The following is a 5,217-nucleotide window of genomic DNA, read 5'->3' as shown; positions in this document are numbered from 1 at the left end:
GTGACACTCTGTTTGTCTATGTATTCACACATGTATTATGTTTCCGGTTAATACAATTTTAGCATGAATAATAAACATTTATCATGATATAAGGAAATAAATAATACTTTATTATTGCCTCTAGGGCATATTTCCTTCAGCAACATGGCTCGTGTTGTAAATATCTTGTTTGCAGATCTCTGAGCATGACGTGGGTCATGTTGCAAACCTCCGAGCGTAACATGGCTCGTGTTGCCAAGCGCTGTCCATGTAAATCTTCAAGTGCAATGTGACTCATCTTGCAAACCTTCAAGCGCAGTATGACCCGTGTTGCAAACCTCGACAGCTGGATTGGACGGTTGTTGTGCGATAGATCAACAGATCGTGACCCAACCAACCTTTTGAAGGACCAACCAGCCGACATGTAGCGTTGTCCTAAATAATTAAGCCTTTGGGGCTTGGCTTGGACAAGAGATTAGAGTCTTACGTTTTCTCTCAACGAAAGAAAAAACTCACATGGAAACGCCAGCGACCTAGACATCACTGCTTTTTGCTTCCATCTATAACCCTCTTATTAGGTGCTCGCACAGGAGGTCAGGGTAAACCAGATCAACGTCCAGGGCTTCCTTTACTTCATCATAGTGTTAGATTTTTTGCATGTGGAAATGATATAACGATTTTGTCACAGTTTTGTTCATAGTGAAAAAAAGAAGTCACATGTGTCTTCGTCTGGGGCAGCAACCAATATCGGCCTCGATCGATGAATTGTCAACTAACACTTTGGCCTGACATGATTGTGCTGGTGAATGTGGTAATTGAGTTTATTTTGATTAGTGGTTCTCGTCCTTTAGTGCTCTTAGTCTTCTTCTCAGAATCGGTGATCCATTAGCGAACTACTCCCTCTATTCACAAATATAAGATATTCTAACTTTTTTGTGAATTGGATGTATATAAACATGTTTAGTGCGTTTGTTCACTCATTTCAATTTGTAAGTATAAGTAGTCCATAGCGAGAATATCAGGTGCTCCAAGAGCACCTAAGCTGAGGTGCTCCGATGCGACCTGGGTTGTTGGATTGTGAATCAAATGGTGAGCATTGGTCAATGCAAGTTTTGCAGAAACTCCCCCAAACATTCCATTCACGAAATCACGCTTTGGTCCACATCCCGTGATGTTGTCCATTGGACCATCATCCGATGCCCGAGGTCGCATGGAGCACCTCAACTTAGGTGCTCCGAGAGCACATGATATTCTCACGTAGTCCATGTTGAAATATCCAAAACATCATATATTTATGAATGGAGGGAGTAGTGGTTTGTCATTCTATCTTGCAAGAGTCATGTTCTCGGCCATGGTGTATCCAATAGGCCTAGATTTTGACCACTTTTGGTGTGGGTCGTGTGGCTTTTAAAAGTCTCTAAGATCATACACATGTACGTGGTTGGTCATCTGTATTTCCAGTAACTGAAGGATTGGAGAAAAACCAGGATGCCGAAGGTGAAACTTGTGAACTATTGTTTGTATCGAGAGTCTATGTTGCTCATGTTTTTTTGTCCATGTGGTGTATTATCTTCGTCTAAACAATAGAGTAGTTCGTTACTTCGTTCACTAATTGTGGTACAAGTGAGTAAACCCTAACAGCCCAAACCCACCATGTAACCACATCTTATCCATTAATAGAAAGAGGGAGCATTAGATGCTGGACCCGGAGGCGGTTGTGACCAAGCAGAATGTAACTGCATGTAATACCACAACGAGAGAGGGTTATTGTTACTATACAAGGCTCCGGAGACGGTTAGAAAGATGAACCGCGTGGATGAAATATTGGAGGTGGTTGTAAATTAGGAACCGCCTCTAGTTTCTGTAAATCGCAGGCGGCTTCTCTTTAGAAATTGGATGGTCTCCACGATCCAGTGACGATTTTTTTGTTACCTACATGTAGTACTACTGAGAAATGCATTTTTCGTGTGGCAGTGACGCGGGAGGAGGCAGCCATGGCATACGACATCACCGCCATAGAGCATCACGGCCTCAATGCCGTCACCAACTTTGATGTTAGTCGCTACATCAGGTGGCACCACCGCTGCCACCCTGAGAACGCGGCCGGTCTTAACACCGCTCTCTATGTCAATGATCGGTTGCAACCACCCCAGGCGAGTCCAACGTCTCATGCGGCGTCGGCGCTTGGCCCGCTGCCGCGATCGCCCAGGTTGAAGGAGATGATGGAGCGGGTGGCGGCCTCCCAGAGCAACACCGACTCGCCATCTTCGTCGCGTCCTCCCTCACCACCACCACCGATGACATATCGGCAAGAGCCGAAGCCTAGAAATTTTTCAACGCGGTGCAACATTCCGGACGATGTGCAGACATACTTCTAGTGCAACGATGAAGAGGGCATCAGCGGCTACGCGGAGGTTGACACGTTCTTATTTGGGGACCTGGGCGTGTGCGCCGAGCTGGGCCTTTGATTTGAGCAATTCAGTTTTTTAAAACTAAATGGACAATGTGTGGTATTCATGTTGCTAAAAAAAGTGTTGTGTTCATAGATGTGTAAAAGGAATTGGCTGCTAAATAATGTAATATGCAGTGTGTTGAATTGATGCGCAACTTCAGCATAGCGATGATTTTAAGGAGTACTAACTAAGATCATCTCCAACAGCCGCACAACGCACGGTGAGCTAAAAATCAGTTTGCGGCGCGCCGATCGCCTGCTTTAGCGCGGTGGTGAGCGCTGGCTCTAGCGGCCGCGGTAAATTTAGCGCGCGTGCGTAGCTTCAATAGACGCGCTAAAATGCAGCGCGCGCGCTCTCGCACAAACACTCTAGACGGCGGTGCATATGCATAGATAGATAGATAAATCGATACATAGATATTTCACAATGCGTACATAGTTCATAGCATAGATAGATAAAAGAACTACGGTGCAACTAGATAATAAAAACTACGGTGCAACTAAAACGTACTCCGAGTCGTCCTCATCATCATTCTCGCTGGTGTTGTCCAAGGTAGAGAGCGACACGTCATCCCAACGATCATCGTCTGACGAGAAGAACGACTTCCCACCGACGTTAACGAGATCGCACTGCGATATGGCCAGTGCCTTCCGCCAACGCCTGTCTGCCCGCTCCGCGCGGCGCCTTACCGTCCTCTCTGCCCAGAAGGCGTTCTCATTGGCGACGTCCTCCGGGTGGCGCCGGCGCCACTCCGCCATGGCTCGCTTGTCCTCCTCGACGATGAGGAGGTGGCGCCGCCGCCGACAGTGTTCCTCATGGTCCTGGTCTGTTATAAGACGAGGCGGAGGGGCGACGACCTGCGCCTGCTCGCACGTGTAGATGTCGTGGAAGTTCATCTGCGCGCGAGGCCTCTAGGCACCACGCCGCCGCGTCGTATGCACGGGCAGCCTCGTGCGCGGTCTCGAACGTGCCGAGGCCGAGGCGGACGTCGCCGGACCGGATCTCAGCGTAGTAGGCGCCGGAGGGGTGCTCGCGGACGCCGCGGTAGCCCGAGGATCCCCGGCGGCGCGACGGCATGGTGTCGCGGTGGTGGCGCGTCGGTGGCGGGGAGCGCAAGCGGCGATGAAGCAGAGGAAGCGGCAAGGAAGCGGGGGAGAGCGCGCGTGGCAGTGTGGATAACCGTGTGGCGAACGCCGCAATTTATGCTCCGTTTGATAGCAAAGTATTTTCTAAGTATTTTGAGAATACTACAGTTTTTGAGATTATCATAGTTTTATTTACAATGAGATGTTTGGTTGCCCCTAACAACTGTGATTTTAATACTGTAGTATAGGGAAAACGGTAGTTTTTTCTCTGCATAAAAAAACCCAGACCTCTTTTTAAAAAAATAGAGCTGCTGAGTGCTTAAACACAACAGCTAGGCAGCAAAATTTGCAGCGTTGTGGGACAACAGCCAAACAGGTACTATGTATTGTCAATACTCTAGAATACTCTGTTTTGGTTTTGAGTTCCGCTTCGGTACAACCCACCTCACAAAACGTATAAAGGGCAATAAGGTCATTTCACAAATTATACCCACTTTTGTATGTATCTGGACGTATACGCCGTATGTTTCTGCAGAAGATCCGATACTGGCCCGGCCCACCAACAGGAACTGAGCAGGCGCAACGACTAGGCCGGCCCACTAACAGGAACCGAGCAGGCGCAACTCAAAATCACAAAAATAATATAAGCGAAGCCAGGGATTCGAACTTGCGACCACAGTGTTGTGTTATAGTGCTGCTAGCCACTGGACCAGCCACCAACATGATACGTGAACCAGCGCACGCATTTTATAAACATTTAGAAGCGGCACATTTAATTTTCGAACGCTTCACCGAAAATTGTCAATTTTTTAATAACGAATACTTTTTAGATTCTGTGATTTTTTTAACATCAACATTTTCGAAATTCCAAAACAAAATTGAAAACACGAACATTTTTTGAAATCCATGAACTTTTATTAATGCACGATTTTCTTTCTAAATATGTGAAAAATATTTGAAAATGAGAACATTCTTTTGGAAATTTGGAGCACATTTTGAAATTACGAACATATTAAAAAATGAGAACAAAAATCAAAATTCTGATTTTTTTTAAGTGTTCACATAAGCAAATTCCAAAGGAAACATAAAGTCAAAAAAGAAACAAAAATGCGAGAAAAATAGAAACAAAACTATAGCTGACCAATAATAGACAATGTTGAACAAAGTGTGTTCGGGTAGACGAGATGGCTCCATTTGAGAGCATGTTGTTTCTCGATAGCCTTGAAATAGAACCAATATTTTTACATGGCCTTATATGACCAATTCAAGGCACTATGCCAAATTGTTTTGATTTTTTATAAATTTTGCATTTTCTGAAGTTTTCTCGGTAAAAAAGGACCGATAAATGGTCGGACGTGTCACAACTGCCATACAATGTTTGAAATCATTCAAACTTGACATGCATGGTTAGCATGAGCATGCCCACCTACTTGCAAAAGGTATGGTCATTTCAGATGTCCAAAAATAGACCATGTTCAACTGAGGGTGTCCGTGTAGGGCAGATGTCTCTGTCTCATCGCATGTTCTTTCTAGACATCCTTGTGATGGCCCCAATTTTTTCCATGCCTTTTTATGACCAATTCAAGGTACTATGCCAAATTTTTTTGAATTTTTTACTAGTCTTACATTTTCTGGAGTTTTACTTTTTTGTTGCCTCTACACATGCTAGGTTTGGGAACCTTCTAGATGGTTCCAGGTCG

At 45.4% G+C, this 5,217-nt stretch overlaps 1 pseudogene; it reads right to left on the bottom strand.

Moving 5' to 3' along the window:
• Positions 1-2,920: 2,920 nt before the first annotated feature.
• LOC123142497 (ethylene-responsive transcription factor 13-like) lies at positions 2,921-3,509 on the bottom strand (annotated as a pseudogene).
• Between the last annotated feature and the right edge of the window lie 1,708 nt (positions 3,510-5,217).

The sequence above is a fragment of the Triticum aestivum genome, chromosome 6D, assembly GCF_018294505.1.
Source record: "Triticum aestivum cultivar Chinese Spring chromosome 6D, IWGSC CS RefSeq v2.1, whole genome shotgun sequence".
NCBI classification, from domain to species: Eukaryota; Viridiplantae; Streptophyta; class Magnoliopsida; order Poales; family Poaceae; genus Triticum; species Triticum aestivum.
This window is presented reverse-complemented; position numbering and strand designations above follow the sequence as displayed.